Genomic DNA, 15,208 nt, shown 5'->3' on the forward strand with positions numbered 1-15,208 from the left:
GCCTCTGCCTGCCTGTTTGTGTAGAGACAGTTAGAGATGCCTCTGCTGAGGGCCCTTTGATCCAATTATAATGTTTTTGGGGTTTCTTAAAGCTTTTATCTTTTCTTGAAGAGGCTAAGATTTTGATGCAGGTGTTGAGTCACTTCGCCTTAGTAATCCACAGGCGCAGTGAATAAAATCCTGCAAGATCCTTTGCAATTTTATTTTTCATCACTTGTTTTGTTTCTTCTCTTTAGCAACTAACTTTTCTTGTATTGGAGAATGGGGTCCCATGATGACATGGAATCTTTGAGACCTGAATTCATGTAATTTTGATGAAAATTACAAGCTTAATTACTGAGGACCCCATTGATTATTAATCATTTTTCTTTATTTTTTCTGCATATATGTGCAGTCAAATTACCTTACCTAATGGTTTATGAGGTTTCATATGATGAACATGCACTGGGCTCTGAGCAAGCTGTTCACAGCTAGCTATATTGATGCATATTTGCAGCCTAGAAAGCTATATCTGATCTGATCTACTGTGCTTAAATCAATTTTAGGTTATTTAATTCTTGTTTCCAAGTACAATCTGGAGCTCCAGGGGAAAAGTCTCTCATGAGCTGTGCATTATTGGACTCCATACATGTAGTGGAAATGGAAATGGGGGAGTTGCATCCATCGACTTCAATTGCGTGGTTTATTCACCTAGCTATATAAAGCATGAGCTTCTGATCAAAATCTTAGCAACGGAGGTATCATTGAAAAGATGGAAAATTTACAGTTCTCAGTAAAAGATTTGCCACAAACATTATCCACGGCTACGAAACTGTTCTAAATTGACTTCTAATCAGATTTCATTTTGATTTTGAAATTGAATTGATTTAATTTAAAATGGAAATCTAATTAAAATTAATTTAATCGACCTTATGGAAATTTGTTTTGAATGACAAATTGAAATTATCAATATCAATCTTGCTTCTAATTAAAACGGTGGCCAGGCGTAAACAATTCGATGAAACGTAAAGGTTAAAACCGGAAATTATTCGTCACAAATTTTAACACAACATATATATTAAATTTATATATAAAATAGATAAATTTTATGCATTTATGTATTGAATTCATGATCACAGGGAAGAGAGAAAATATGGTTTCTGACAAAATCTGTAATCGTTGTTATTGTAACAGACACTACAAAAGAAAGTATAAGTCTTCTTTTTTTTTTTGTCTTGGTATAGGCATTTTTTTCTTTCCTAACCCATAAGAACTGTGCTTAGGAATATAATAATAATAATAATAACGAAGCTTTCTGTTGGCATCATCAACGGACAGGATTGGAAAAGAAAGTGACGAGAAAATATACAACAAACCCAGCAAGAAGAATTTTCCCCATAGATACAAGTTTGTGAAGAGTGGATGGGATATTTGTACTCAGTTTCATAGCATTTCATTTTCACTCTCTCATTTGCCAAAACATGATCCACATACCTGCATTGCACAACTTCATATTAAAATTCAACCACTGAATTCCCATTACCAAGAGAATCATCAGGAGCAGATAAAAATTAGTCCAAGAAGAAAGCTTACTGCTGGGTAAACATAGAGCTCTGAGGAATTTCTGAACTATTCACATGTACCTGATGCACATCTTGTAACCAGTAATCATATAACAAAGAAGAAAGATCCACAAGCTGTTCATCAAGCCCCTGTCATTAATTGGATTGGAAACAACATATTATAATCTCCCTGTACCTGATGCAGTTACCTAGTCAAGGATGATTGACTTACATCAAGGTATTTCTCCAATCTGTCAACTGATTCATGTGGAAAAGGTTCAGGCAAGTTAGTTGTTTTTTCGTACCCAGAGGGGTTTTCAGATATTCAGCAGCAAAAGCTTGCACAGCCGGCCAATTAGAAGGATTCCATAAGCATCAAATTATGCAAATAATTACCATTTGTTTGCATAATGATGACTCAAAACCAAGTTACCTCCGAAGTATCACGAATTCTGTGAAAAGCAGAATCCACACGTGCATATATTGTGTTCCTCTGACAACAATGTATGTAAATGATTTAAGAGAAGTTAAAAGATGGAAGAATCTATCTTTTAAGTAAATACAAATAATAACTAATAGAAATGTTAAATAAGGATCAATAATTTTCTATTGAGCATGATCAATATATATATATAGATGCAACCAGTTCTTTTAGTGATAATAGAATTTTAGTTATACTTTCATATGCCTGAAGAATTTTGCCAAGAAATTAGCCTTACCAAGGCAACATCCTTTAGCAATTTACTGATTTTCGAAGTATTAGAGAATGGCCCAAATGGATGACAACCAGCTGCCCAGAGCCCATTTACAATTGGCCTTTCATGTACATGAGATGCCTTCTCATATGGTGCGCTCAGCCCACCAACAGCAGAAGTAAGTCCAGCCAATATGTGTCGCTGTGCTATTGATGGAAGGGCATGCCTTCTCTGTCTCCGAAACATAACTGTTCCACGAAGCAATTCAGAAAAATATTTAACCAATATTGAAATTTTTTTGGGGGAAAAAAGGATAATATGAAATCTTTCCATTTCTCTATAGAGAACACAGATAAATGCCATAGAAAAGGGTAATAGATAATTAAACTACGCAAGAAAAATAATGTGGCAGCAGATCTTCAGGAGCAGAGTTATACAGATTATAGATCAGTAGAATCTTTATCTGCAAGAGCCATCATAGATGGTTAATGATGTCATCCTTCTCTTACAAATATATCAAGTGACAAGTGTGTATGTACCATGGGATATAAGCATGCATGTGCATGATATGAACTTGGCAAATAGTAGAAGGAAGCATAGAATTAAACATGGCCAATAGATACAATATGTTACAAGGAAAGTAAGTTGGCAAAATTGATTCTCATACAAGTATAAGAGATATTAAAGCTTCCTTTGCAAGTGATACACAAGTGCTCATCATTTATTTCACTAACATAAATGATGGCAATGGATTTCCTAAATGTTGCTTGATCAGTGGAAATCTAATGCATTGAAGACAATATGGATCGAGACGGCTACACAATGCCAATTTCCAACCATGTTTTGTTGTAGGAATACAAGTTAAAGAAAACTAGAAATACTCAATTATATGTCCATAGTTAAAAGCATTACACGTTGTGAAGGCAAAAGGTTTTCAAATGTCTACACTACTAAGCAGAAAATATTGCTTAGTGTCACTCACCTCAAAGGTATCTTTTCACGCTGATGCTGAAGTACAATGACAACATCATTACTTGTCCAAACAAGGCTTTTCATCTTCCATCATAAGGTTTGGATCCACGTCAGCCAACGATAGCACAAAGCTGCAGTAGAAGACCACAAAGCAAATATTAAAAGAATATATACCAATCATTTGTGATAATTTCGCTCTCCACTGTCTTATATTGATCTTGAGACACTCGAAAGGAAACAAAAAGTAATATTTATAAAAATTATTGACTGAAAATGATCATAAATAAACTCTTTGCATCCAGCGTACTTAGCTGCGGTCAGGAAAGTATAAACTGCTGCACAGTTTAGTTAAAAACAGCCACATGAATACAAAGCTTTTGTGTCAAGTCAAGGAAAAAATAATCTATAAAATTGCAAAGCTTGCTCCTATTTTAAGTTGGAAAAGCAATTTTACCATTTTAAGGTTCAAGGACCACATGCTCACACTGGAATAACTCTTGTTCCATAAGTGCGGTATAGATCCCCTTGTTTCTTTTGTTCTTTCTTCTTCTTTTTCTTCTCCTTTCCGTGTCTTGAATCATAACTAGCCCATAGAGGTTTATGCTTAAGAATGGAGTCACCAGAACCATCAGATTCATCCATCCAGTGCTGTGGGAAACACGATTCATTTTAGCATACAGAGTATATTCCTAAAATACAGGAATTAAATAAAAATGCTTCAGTAATGAAACTCTAATCTATCCCAAGTAAATATAAATGAGTTAATGAATATAAACAGACCTGATGGAGAAAAAATTTACTTGAAAGAGACGGGTCAGCCAACTCAACTAAACCCGCAGCAAGCACATCAGCAGATCGTTCCATCTCCAGCAATGCAAAATTCCAAGAACACTAAATAAGAGGCAATAAAGCACACAAATCTTCATGTATAAGGCTTCAAGCTGAAGAGTGAAGCAAACTTCAATCTTCCAAGTCCCAACAAGACATTAGCAAGTAGAAGAAAACAAGGAAAATTAAGCAAGTCAAGACAGCATTATGGTTCAGCAAGGTTGGAACTAAACAGACTTGAGATAAAGCACAAGCAGTCTGAGAACTAAACAAGATTATTCGGGCACTGTCAATGAAGCATGGAATGAATTGCTAGTGCTCCTTGATGACCATTAGTGGCAATGGGAAACCCAAGTCTACCTCATTTTGATAGTATACTTCTGTAAAGATTAAAACCTAAATTGCAAACAATTATGTTTTCACTAACAGACAAATGAATCATAATACATGGTAATTCAACAACTAAACAATAATAGCATTCTTTTTCTTTTTTTTTTCAGAAAAAAGCTCACCTCTTTAAGTGCAGCGCCATCTAGATACGTCTTTGTATGAACATGAAAACGCCCATCCTTTTTAGTTTCTTGCAAAGAATGACCTTGCATTGCTTTTGAAACAGCAATAGCCAACTTCTCATGGCTATGCAATGCATGCGAACCGCCTACGATTACAACTTCTGGCCCATCATGAACCATCTTCTTCACCTGTAAAAAAGAAGAGGAAGAGGGAAGAGAAAGCAGATGACATAAAATTTTAAGGTGTTTCTGGCAATGTGTTAATAAGGAATCCTGTGAATTTTGAAGAGATGCTCAGCTTGCAATGTTATGCTGGGCATATCAGGGTTACTTTTGTTCTTTAATCTTTTATTTATTGATTTCAGCGAAGATGTCATTAAGTAAAAATTCATAGCATTGTAGCAGAGCTCAAAAGGACAGAAATGTATCTCCTAATCATAAAAGGCAGTCATCATGTTCAACTATCTGATTGGTTAACATACGCCACAAAGTATGGCATTTGATTTGTTGTGGACTGATTCATCACTTTTTATTTTCTTACAAATTTTTATTTTGTCCTAAAGCAATATAATAATAAGAAAGTATACTTTTTAATATATGAATTTCACTTCATGTAAGAAAAAGGAAAAAAAAAAAAAAACTAACTTCTTTTGCTTTTAAAATGACAGAGGGGGTAAAAAAGCAACTTTAGAAAGCTAACCAAACCAAGCCACAATTTACAAATTTTTCTAAAAACAAAAGTAAGATAAAGTGCAGCAGACAAGTCATTTTGGGATGACCATTATCTTAAAATTGAAATATAGAGAAAAAAAAAATGTTCCGTGTAAAGCAGCTCACCTCTGATTCAATTTCTTCAATATTTATGCTGTAATTATGACCCTTCTCCATAACATTATATCTATTATGGTTTTGGAGCACAATGATTGGTATTAGCAACCTTGTTGCCAGGTCAACAGTTTCAAACCTAAATCAACAGATTATTACAAGTAATCAGCTGCAAAAAAACAAAAAAAGAAATACACGAGCAAAATATAGTAATGAGATTAAGATGATTAAAAATTATTAAGTAAAAAGGACTTCATAAAATACCTAATGTCTGGAGCTATAACATGCTCAACCGTGGTTGCTATTAAAGCAGCGAGTTGTCCAACAAAAATATCATGAGAGACATGATCACTAATTGCAGCTACACCTCCTGGAAACATCATGTTTTGTATCCATGGCAATGTTCTAGAACTGACACTTCCCTCTTCAGTTTCAATATTTCCATATGTACAAGGTCCTGCTGACAGGTCGATCACAACAAATCTGAACATTATAGCAAAAACATTAGAACAAGTGGAGAGAGAGAGAGGGGGGGGGGGGTGTGTGCAGAGGGTTGGGGGCGAAGGAGAGTACATTTTAATCAAGTCATCGTTCTCTACATGATAGACAAGCAGTGAATCAAATTAAAAAATTAATGAATCTACTGCAAGGTACAAAATGCATGTACTCAATATGAATTGCTTATTGGAACTAGGTTTTCTTATAACAAAGAATATCTTCAAAAAGTATTGAAAGATATGTATGAAGGAGCAACTACTATTGTGCGCACAGTGGGAGGGGACACAAGTGATTTTTCGATCTCAATTGGATTACACCAAGGATGCCCTTAACTTTTTACATTAGTTTTAGATGAACTGACGAAACATATACAAGAGAGTATTTCTTGGTGCATGATGTTTGCGGATGATATTGTTCTGATAGATGAGACACGAGAAGGAGTCAATAGGAAGCTAGAACTTTGGAGAAATACTCTAGAGTCAAAGGGTTTTAAGTTAAGTAGAACGAAGACAGAATATATGCATTGCAAGTTCAGTGAAGGCCAAACTGGTGATAGGGAAGGAGTTAGTTTGAATGGAGTGGTACTATCCCAAAGTAATCACTTGAAATATCTAGGCTCAGTCCTTCAAGTAGATGGGGGATGTGAGGAGGATGTTAGTTATAGGATTAAAGCCGGATGGTTGAAGTGGATACGTGCCACGAGAGTTTTATGTGATCGTAAAATTCCCATTAAATTAAAAGGAAAAAAAAATTTTACCGTACAGCCATACGATCGGCTATGTTATATGGTAGTGAGTGTTGGACACTGAAAGAGTCGTATGCATCTAAGATAAGAGTTGCAGAGATGAGAATGTTAAGGTGGATGAGTGGCCATACTAGACTAGATAAAGTCCGTAATGAGAATATCAGAGAAAAGGTAGGAGTGGTGACAATTGAAGATAAGTTGAGAGAAGGGAGATTGAGGTGGTTTGGTCATGTGAAGCGTAGACATACGAGGCTCCAGTTAGACAAGTAGAGCACATTAAGTTAGAGGATAGAGGATAGAAAGAAAAAAAAAAGGGTAGACCTAAATTGACTTGGAGGAAGAGAGTAGTATAACATGACTTAGAAGTATTACACATTTCTGAGGATTTAACCCCAAAATCGTTCAGAGTGCAAAAAGCGAATTCATAATTAAACAGCAGGAAAATAAAGCAAAAGGCCAGAACAATCTCAAATGTGATTTTCTCTATACACATATGAATTCGGTCTCAAGACATATCAATCATATTCGTACCTGTCTGAACTCAGCCAAACTTGAGTTGCTCCTCCTCCATTATATCGATAACGATAAACATAGTTTCCCTCTTGCTTACCAATTTCCTCATTGGTCAACGGGTTGATCTTCCTGTACATTAAGCTATCAAGATCGATTTCTGTATCTCTAGGATCCATTCTTACCTGTAAAAGCGATGATAGACATGGATTTGGAAAAATATCTGAACATGTATTACCCACCAAAATACTTATTATCCAGATAAAAAGTGAAACAAATAATCTATATTTCTTCAACCAGGCAAGGTGGTGAACTACTACATTGCAAACCATACCTTATCAAAATTGACAATAAAGATTGCATTGGGAACAGGTCTATCATTCTCCGCAGCAGTATACCTCATATTCTCCATGTCAAATATGTAAGAATACAATTTGTGAAACACCGGCTCCACGACTGCTGCCTCCACCTCAAACAGAGGCACCTCCCTCCCAAAATCAGTCTAGAGAAATATTGCAAACACTAATAATTAGAAACTTAATTAAGGGCAAATGATACATATGACATATACCCATAATGCAACGCACCTCTCTCGCCGTCCCAGCAGGAACCATAGCTTCCTACTGCGCCTTCTCGAGAGCCATCAGTTCCGGCTGCCCAGCCTATTACAAGAGCACAAAGAAATATACCAAATTCCAATACACTTTATTAAGAATTCCAATTTGCAGAGAGCTTACAGGAAATGCCTTAAAAACAACGTGATGTTCAATGTCAAGAGGCTCGCTGGTCCCTAGGCATGAAGATCTGTGAGATGGAAAGCTAGTTCTCAGAAATTCGTCCAATTTGCGTGCATCTAATGAACCTATAGCCACCATCTCCATTAAATCCAATGAGCACCACATTCACTCCAATGGAACCTGGAAAGGAACCTGCAAAAAACATCTCCGATCAAATTAATAGTTACGGCAAGTAAATCTCAAAATATTACAACATGCATTATCATTCTTTTCATAGAGGAAGCGAAGCACCTCCGCGAGTGTGGAGCATGCGGCGGACGTCTGATCGGACGCCGTCTCTGACATCGTGAAAGGCGCCGTGGTGCCACTGAGGATGCCCTGGGTCTCTCCGGAAGGCTTGAGATGCAGAGTAGGATCGAGTCACAAGCAGACTCAGTGTCAGGATCGACGCGTAATATAGAATTGATAAGCTCCAATTTGACTTCTTAGACATAATTGAAGAAGAAATGAGCATGAATTCTTAACTTGGAAGAAGAGAAAATGAGTCACCAATCATCAGTAGTTTTGATCGCTCCTCTTGTCGACAGACACACCAGTGTGTTTCTCTGCGAAAGAACTCCATAGGACTGGGTTCGGTATAAATACACAATTCCCAAATTGCGCCTATCTTTTGGAGTAATTAACGATTCGCAGTCTGCTCGGTCCCAAGTCGGGTCTTTCAACCGCGTCGCGTACGTCCATTATTTTCCCGGTTTCTTATCTTTTATGTGTGTGTGTGTGTATATATATATATACCTTTTTTAAATGAGAAAATAAAGCACTCTGGTATGACAGAAGTTCAGATTATCGGTTGACGACCTGCTGCCTCTTTCCATTTCAACTGGGATGAAATAAATCATTTTACTAAGTTAATCATCAGGATACCACAATAGTGATCTGTTTCTTATCTTGATTACCTGGTATATAACCATTCAAATTTTATCATTAATATTGAATTATTTATATTCGCATAATATTGAGAGTGAATATGGAAACTGAAAGATAAATCGAAGTAGACTGTATGAGGGTATACATGAACTATGCAGTAAAGTAAATTTCTAACAAAACTACATTTTACAAATTTTATGCCTCTCATAATAAGTGGGTCTCAGCCTTAGTATCCGAGTAGTACAACAGGTAGATGATGACGACGACGAGGAGGTTGATGATGAAGATGTGTTGTGTAACTGGTGTTGGCCATGATCAGAAGAGAAGCAGCACAAAATATGTGAGAGTTTGAAATAATCAGTGTTCCAGAGCACTTCGGATGGAAAGTGGGGGATCTTGCACTGTGCCTTTGGAAAGAAGATCGTGATTTAAGAACAAAACAATGACTGTTATATCATCATGAAAGTGGCGTCGAACCTTCTTGTCAGTCCTACGAAGATCTGAATATCTCATCTCCCTTTTTCTTGCTGCTTCTCGTAAGGCAGCCTTGACAAGTCTTTTGGCACTTCCCTGTATTAATGGAAATTCATTGAGTAACTACAAACAAAGGCCCCTATAATTACAATGAGTATCGGATGAGTTCAAGAATAAACACGAAAAAGGAAGAGAGAAGAAGCGAGAGAGAACAGAAATCAAATCATGAAAAATTAAGCTATGGGCAATCTAAGACAAATATGTTTAGTCGAAATGTCCAAAACTAAACACACCCTTCCTTTCCTTGTGAAAGAAGGTTTACTCCTTGTCCAAAGTGTTCTACTGAATAGCTGAGCGACAAAGTTCAGGATAAGGCTAACACCAAGTGAAAAATTAGATCTGAAGTAGCTTATAGAGGCTTAAATGTTAAAGGGATTTAACACCTAGAATAAACAGAGGTACAAGTAATTCAATATTAATGCACATAAGATATGATTGAAAAAAAAATAGAGGAACAAAATCTTACTGCATGTAGATGACTGTGAACAATATCCACAGCTTTTTCATTACTCGAGTGTTCCCAAAGCCCATCAGATGCAAATATAAGGAAGGAATCATTCGGTTGGAAAGGATGGGAAATGATAGTTGGCTTAGCACTCAAGATAGGCATGTTCATTGGTTCAGGGAGTCTAAATTTTGTTCTTGGTTATACTGCACATGCTTCATATACACGTCGCCTATAGATCTAGAAACCTGCATCAAACATAATGGTGAAGATTGTGACCACACATTTGACTTCCCATTAACGCACATCTGTCAGAAAATCAGGGAAAGGGGTAATGGAGATCCAAATTCAATTTTTCGATCTAATACACTCGTCTACTTAAATGTATCAACAAACAATATATCACAAAGCTTCTAGCTAAATATGCTATGCAATTTTATATATTAGCACAGAATTTAGTAACTCAAATGATGCTGAAATTTTCAAGTTACTAATATAGAAAAAGAAATTTCAAACGACTTATCAGCTTTCGTATTTTTCCTAAGAAATAATCTCACAATCTCAAATGCATTAACCCATCTTTTTCCAATAAAAAAACCATATAATTCTTCCTGAAGAATGCAATCCATAGTATCCTCATACAGGTATCTTCACTGTGTGGTTATTTGCTAGTGCCACATTAGTCTGCTCTGTGGATTTCGCTTCTACTAAATCTAAGACTCTGTCCCATCCATTATCCATAATATGAAACTCTGCAGCCCAGCACTATAAATACATTATTACATATCCTATGGTGGAAGAAACGACAGTGAAATTTCTTTGCATTAAACTATAATAAATGGTCAATTAGTGCCCAGAAGCATTTAACACTGAATCACAGATCATTAACAAGATAATTTTTTACTTTAATTCACAGGTCAATGCCGAAAGAGATCTAATCAATTAGTTGCATAATTTCTCAGGGCTAGCACAAACATCTAAGTAACAATTTAGGATAGAGGATATGCCCAAGAATACAAGAAACATTTGAATTTCAAAAAGCATCTAATGCCATGTGCTTCAATTTGATATAGTGTTAGGGATAAACTCGGTTTCTGAAATAACATGAATAATCCCCTTTACTCTCCAAACCCCATGCTTAAGGACAACAATCTGGGGGTCATTTGGATCTAATTCCATAAGTTCCTGCCTGGTGGCCTCATTGTTTGCATTATGTTCTGTTGATAACTGAATAGCAGCAATTTCTCCGGCGTTGCCAACTTTCTTCCCCAACACAACTCAAGAATCTCCCAAATTTGCAACAAAGAGGGTCTGCTGAAATATGACTCCAACCAGACAGCAAGATCCAGTAGTTGCAATTTGGGCATGAGTAGCCCATGACTCAGGCACAAGAGCAGTAAACCCTTCTTCAGTTGCATGAAAAGCTCTTTGAATAGTCTCAGCAGTCAAAACTCCTTGTGCCTCAGCTGACATGGCTGCATAATCACAAAGCCTAAGAATGCCAAAATAAGACCAGCTTCTCATTCAAAGTTAAACAAAACAAAACATTTCCCTAAGAAAGCGAACGATAGGTTATCTTTTGAAACATAAAAAGAGTAGCGATGGAATGTATATGACTCACAGGCACTAGTGTCAAAGCCATCAGCCATGAGCAGAATCCAGTTTCTGTAGCAGGTGTTTTCATGCATTGTGAATTTTGGTAGCATTTTCTTACCTTTCAAAATGAAAAACTGCAACACACTTCAGTGCATTAAAAAAAAAAAAAAAAAAAAAACTAGGCAAAAAGTTCTGTTGGCAACTTTTGAAACCAAAAATTGCATTGTTTTTAACTAAGCCCCTCCTATGTGCTAACAGAAGCAAATTGCAATTAACCAGTCTGTTCAAAGTCTCAACTGTACATGATACCCTGAAGTCTGAACAGTTATCCAATCAAAACAAAATCCCAATGGAAATATTGTTAACAGTTATCTATAAAATTGACAAGCACAAAGAAGAAAATCAAACATGTGCCATTCCAAAAGCTGCATTCTTTTCAGATGTTAAAAGCAAGAAAGACACAAATCATTAAAAACACATGCAAAACTCAACCTTTTGAAATCCAATTAAAAAGGTTGAAATGATTTTAGTTGTTAAAACAAGAAAGCTGCTTTTCATTTTTTTTAAATCTAATTTAATTTTACATGATACTATCTCATCCAAACTCATAAACAAGCCCAACCATAAACAGAATTTCAAAATCTCAAGGGGAGAAAAATAAATAAATTCATTGAGAATCACTACTAACAGTTGCCAATCCATGAACCCACAAAAGTTCACTGAAACGTCGCTGATTCAAAACCACAAAGGAATCTAACTAAAAAGGGGGACATGGGAGTGGTAATCCATATAGAATGAAGAGGATTCATCAAATTTGAAAATAACGGACCTTGAAAGTGCCTGAACAAACGATCACAAACATAGCGAGAGGCGTCAGGGCCACCATGACCATCATAGACACCAACAAAAGTTCCAAATGATCCAGATTCGATTTGGCTCTGGTCCTCGAGTACTTGATTAGCTTGCACAACAGCCATTGAAAAATCTCGAGACCCATATCTCCCAATATCTCTATACCAAAGCAACCCGTCTTTCCCTTCTCTACCAACAGACTCAAACTTGCCACAAATGCAGCTATCGTGCCCAAACGGCCTAAAGCACAAAGAAAGCAGATTCATCAATGCCTGAACCATCCCACATCTCTCAGTTACGCTGTCCTCAATCTCCTCCTCCCAAGCTATCCCAATCTGGGCAGTTGATTGAATGATCCAATTGGGAGTGCAGGATAAGAAGGGAGAATGGTGGTGGTGATGATGATGAAGGCTGTGCCCGGTAGTAGAGGAACGGGGAAAGGGTCATTCCATTGTTGGGGGGAGGGAGAAGAAAGAGATGGTGTAGGGAAGAGTTTTGTTGGGTGTTGTTTTCAATGTCTTTTGTTTGTATTGTGGCGTGTGTGGGTGTACATACAATAAACCATCAATTTGATGTACGCTATAAAGCAAGTATTCTTGCTATCACCTCTCAGAGCTTACTTTCCTTTTATGCGTTTTCTTTTCTTGGAATTGTTTTTCTCTTGCATCTTCTAACTTGTGAGGGAAACTTGAAAGTGAAAAACTGCCAAAAGGGCCCAACTTTCTGCGACTCCCAACTCTCAATCTTTAGTTGTGTGTTTTTTTTTTTCTCACTTAGATGACTTGTCATGACTCATTTCGAGCTTCTACTTCCACTGGTAAGAAGTAATAGATGGAGGAACAAGACTTTTTTGATCCCAGACCAAACCCAAGTTAACTGAAATTTGGGCCAAAATCAACTTAGAGAGTGCTTCTAGAAACCCTTTTTTTTTTTCAGATTGATGATGACAACTTGCTCCCTTGGGATTGACAGAAGTCTAAATGACACATAGGCACTCATTCAAGCATCTCAATAAGGGGACAATGAATTAATGGTAGATGAATTTTACCACTCAATAATAGCAAATAGTTTTGATCCATAATCCCCTCTCTCACCAAGCCAATTTGGAAATTTGCTGTGTGCCATTAGGCCACCATCACAGATTCTTTATCCTTAGGAAATCAGAAATGGTGAAGGATAATTTCTTCAATATGCTTATCCCCGTAGGTAAATCAACATCATCCGATTGTTCACTAATTAATTTAGTAATAATGGATTCATTCTTATTCCTAAATTGACTATGATATCTACATATTTTTAGCATATTTGATTTTCATGCGCAATGCAATTGCTTGAATAGTTTATACTAATCTTCTCCTTTGAATTTGCAACTACACATCTAGCCCTAGGGATAGTTTTTGAGTCTTTTGAATCTTGAGATCTCATTTGGCAGTGGCTTTTCTTGTTAAATATCAGTTTCAAACGCGTAAAAAAAAATTAATAATAATATCGTTGAAAGCCTTTTGTGGAGACAATAGAAATACAAAGATTGTGACATCCACTTGTTTGCTTTTGTAATTTCCTCATGAAAAGAACAATTTGAAACGCCTTCCATTGTTGCTTATTGTTTTTTCCTCTTTACAAAGTTTTGGGGCACATGTTGGCCCGGCAACTCGACTATGAAAGTCCCTTCTTCTCCTCAAAAGTCACAAACCCATAACTTTTCATCTATCATTGATGTTAGTCTTTGTCCATGAACTGAAGTCGTTCCAAGATTATGAGATATTGAATTCGAGTACATAACAATTTTAACTCAATATGATTAATCCAATTTCATTCCATCGTGAAATACTTTAAATTTATTTAAGAATCTTGAACGTACCATATTAATGTGAAGAAGTACGTTCTTAAGATCATTTAATATAAGGCTAGTTTGCAACTATCATAGCTTGCTAGTGCAAACCTGTATATAAGAAGTTGACATCAAACTAACCCGGAACATAGTTTCTTGTTGATTATATGGAGCAACAAAGGCTTCCCTGTGGTTTCGTTAAGCACACAAAATTTTCAGATTTTCCTTCTCTACTTGCCAATATGTGGCTCATTAGAGGACAATGCATACAAGTTTCCTTTCTTCAAAGATCTCTTGAGCTGGGTCGCTGCACACTTCTTGAAAGCACCGAAATGAGCAAGCACGAAATGGGACCTATGTATAGCAATTTTAGGAACAGAATTTTTAAGGGATTCAGAAACTTGGGAGACCGTCCGTTAATTCGATCACTAAGTGCCAATTTAATATTGCAGATAGCTTCACTGTACAAAAATGGAGGCCACCAAAGCTCAACTTGTGGAGAAAGCATTACAAACAAACGGATCAATTTGGAACTGAAGGAAATTTCCTACTTGTTTCATGACTCCAAAATTCCAATCAAATGTATCCGAGTAATTTCATGTTAATATATTGATGATAATTTCTAGGTTACTCAATTAAATTTGTCAACTTCTTAACTTAAAAGCCTCTTGCTAAAGAAATATATTTTTTAAAAAATTATTATTTTAAATTTTATTAAAAAAATTATTTAAAGAAAAACTATTTATTTCATTTAAAAGTTGGAACAGCCCTCGTGAATATTTTTTAAAAGATCACCATGTTTTATACGTTAATTGCGTGAATGGAGCTACCTAACTAACTTAACTAACATCACCCTTTCTCCAAAAAAAAAAAAAAAAAAAAAACACTAACATCACCCTTATAAAAGTCAATTGGAGATGTATGTGTCTACTTTAAATGTGTATTTCATAATTAAATAAAACTGAATATTAATTTTTTTTTTTATATTGTGCAAAGAAAGAAATATCTCAAATACATGTAAACAAGAACATCACTATAATTTAATTATTGTAAAGGAAAAAAAAAAATCAAATAAAGGAAAAAGAAAAAATAAATAAAGAACATGGGTAACCGACCATGTTAAACGTGTGGAGCCCCGACTAAAGTACTTAACTAACCTT

At 36.0% G+C, this 15,208-nt stretch overlaps 2 non-coding genes and 2 pseudogenes across 2 annotated transcripts; 2 read left to right on the forward strand and 2 right to left on the reverse strand.

Moving 5' to 3' along the window:
• Positions 1 to 267: 267 nt before the first annotated feature.
• On the forward strand, positions 268 to 344 carry LOC131179783 (small nucleolar RNA R66). Its single transcript, XR_009148669.1, has one exon. It is a non-coding gene; the product is annotated as a small nucleolar RNA R66 (small nucleolar RNA).
• An 82-nt stretch (positions 345 to 426) lies between these two features.
• On the forward strand, positions 427 to 518 carry LOC131179806 (small nucleolar RNA snoR118). Its single transcript, XR_009148692.1, has one exon. It is a non-coding gene; the product is annotated as a small nucleolar RNA snoR118 (small nucleolar RNA).
• Positions 519 to 1,272: 754 nt separating this feature from the next.
• LOC110672971 (uncharacterized) lies at positions 1,273 to 8,604 on the reverse strand (annotated as a pseudogene).
• Positions 8,605 to 8,924: 320 nt separating this feature from the next.
• LOC110672941 (probable protein phosphatase 2C 42) lies at positions 8,925 to 12,965 on the reverse strand (annotated as a pseudogene).
• Between the last annotated feature and the right edge of the window lie 2,243 nt (positions 12,966 to 15,208).

Source organism: Hevea brasiliensis, chromosome 4 (genome assembly GCF_030052815.1).
Source record: "Hevea brasiliensis isolate MT/VB/25A 57/8 chromosome 4, ASM3005281v1, whole genome shotgun sequence".
NCBI classification, from domain to species: domain Eukaryota; kingdom Viridiplantae; phylum Streptophyta; class Magnoliopsida; order Malpighiales; family Euphorbiaceae; genus Hevea; species Hevea brasiliensis.